Source organism: Eleutherodactylus coqui, chromosome 1, assembly GCF_035609145.1.
Source record: "Eleutherodactylus coqui strain aEleCoq1 chromosome 1, aEleCoq1.hap1, whole genome shotgun sequence".
NCBI lineage: Eukaryota > Metazoa > Chordata > Amphibia > Anura > Eleutherodactylidae > Eleutherodactylus > Eleutherodactylus coqui.
In genome coordinates this window covers 208,507,045-208,508,931 of record NC_089837.1, presented here as the reverse complement: position 1 = coordinate 208,508,931, position 1,887 = coordinate 208,507,045, and the positions used below count along the sequence as shown (strand labels likewise).

The window sequence follows — 1,887 nt, the reverse complement described above, 5'->3', positions numbered from 1 at the left end:
TGGAAGACTGCAACAGAATTGGCTTTGGCAGTGCTCAACTTATATTGCGAGTAGATTACATGCCATCTCAGGTTGGTCCTTATATAAATTAAGGTCACTTTTTTTATTGGTTGGACACTCCTAAACAATCTAATACAGGGGTGTCAAACTCATTTTCACCAAGGGCCACATCAGGCTTATGGTGACCTTCAAAGGGCCGATTGTAAGACAGTATAGTAAATACGCGCGAATATGTGGTGAATGTGCAGGAAACCTGTGTATTCACTGCATATTTGTGCACCATTTCAGTGGGTCCATCTGCGTTCTTTTTTGCGTGCTCAAATACGCAGGCATAAGCAATTTTCAATTGCTCAAATACGCAGCATATTTGTGAGACTGAAATACGATTACGCCCATGTGAACGAGCCCTAATAGTGACCCTTATAGTGGTCGCAGTAGTAATAGTGTTCCCTATAGTAGTCACAGTAGTCATAGTGACTCTGATAGTGGCCCCAGTAAAAATAGTGACTCTGATAGTGGCCCCAGTAAAAATAGTGACTCTTATAGTGGCCACAGTAAAAATAGTGACCTTCATAGTGGCCCCACCAGAGCGTCCACTTTAGTACCAAGCTCTGCCTGGATTAGATGTCGTCTTCTGAGCACTCCAGAAAGTGTCTAACTGTATAGGACATATTCATTAATAATTGGAATCAGTTTGCTGGAGAGCTTAGAATTCAAGTCTTTGGTGACCTTGCAGCATTTGTCTATGCAGCCCACCACCCGTCTCGTGGGGTCCACCAGATCCTCTTCAGAGGCCGACCACAAAGTGCAGATAGGACCATATTCTTTCATCTCCTAATAATACTCGTTTTCTTCTTTATGAATTTGTTGCAACACTTTGTTTAATACGGATATTTTCTGCGCAAAAGCTTCCACATATTCTCCCAATTCTATAAACTCATTACGGCGGTTTTTAATTCCCCTTACAGAAGACGCTACAGCTTTGATTGTCTGCCCCATCCTACTGAGCAGTCCAGGACCTAGTTTTTTGTGAGACGTCAGCTCCCATGCTTGAGCTGTAAGGAAAATCTTGAAGTCCTCATTAAAAGTTAATGTGGGGTGATCAGCTATTCTATTCAAAAAATTATGCAATGCTTTTCTCCGAGTCTCAATGAAATTGTCATTAAACCTTTCCACCATTCCTTTTACTATGAATTTTTCTGGTAAAGGTGGAATTATTAAAGTTGGATGGGCATCTTCAAGTCTCCTTTTTAACCATAAAAAATCTTGATATCATCTTCTAACTTTAAATTCTGTGAAATCAAATTCACCGCGAGAAGTCTTTGTTGTAATCCTGTAGGTAATAAAGGTTCAATGGCTGTAAAGTCACTTTCAGGCTCATCAACTGTAATGAAGAAGTTGCGGACTTCAGGTTTATTCTCGAACTTAATCTGGTTTATCATAAATGATGGAGAGGCCAACATCAATGGACTAAACATTGAGTGTTGCGTCCTTACTGAACATCTCCAGGTCGTCATCCTCATCAAACTGCAGCGAGTCCAGGGAGAGTAGCAGCGCGGACAGCAGGGCGCTGTGTCCCAGGGTGATGCAGCCGGGAGACGCCGGCAAACATGGGGTGCTCAGCTCTGGCTCCATCTCCACGGCTGGCTGTGCCTAGGCTGCCCGACCCCAACGTGACAGCAGGCGGTGCTGTACACACCTCCCCATGTCCGTTGATATCAAACACATTAATGCAGAGATTTTTCTCGCAAAGTCATAATTTTGCCAACTCTAAGTGTACTGTACCTATTCATTTAGGATATATTTTTATATGGTTTAAAGTTCAGTTTTTCAGATAAAAAGCTCCAAATCCCCTGCTTTTCTTGCCATATTGATAAATCAACAATT

General features: G+C 42.2%; 1 pseudogene; it reads right to left on the bottom strand.

The window, feature by feature from the left end:
• Positions 1–570: 570 nt before the first annotated feature.
• On the bottom strand, positions 571–1,635 carry LOC136574805 (sorting nexin-7-like; annotated as a pseudogene).
• Positions 1,636–1,887: the final 252 nt, after the last annotated feature.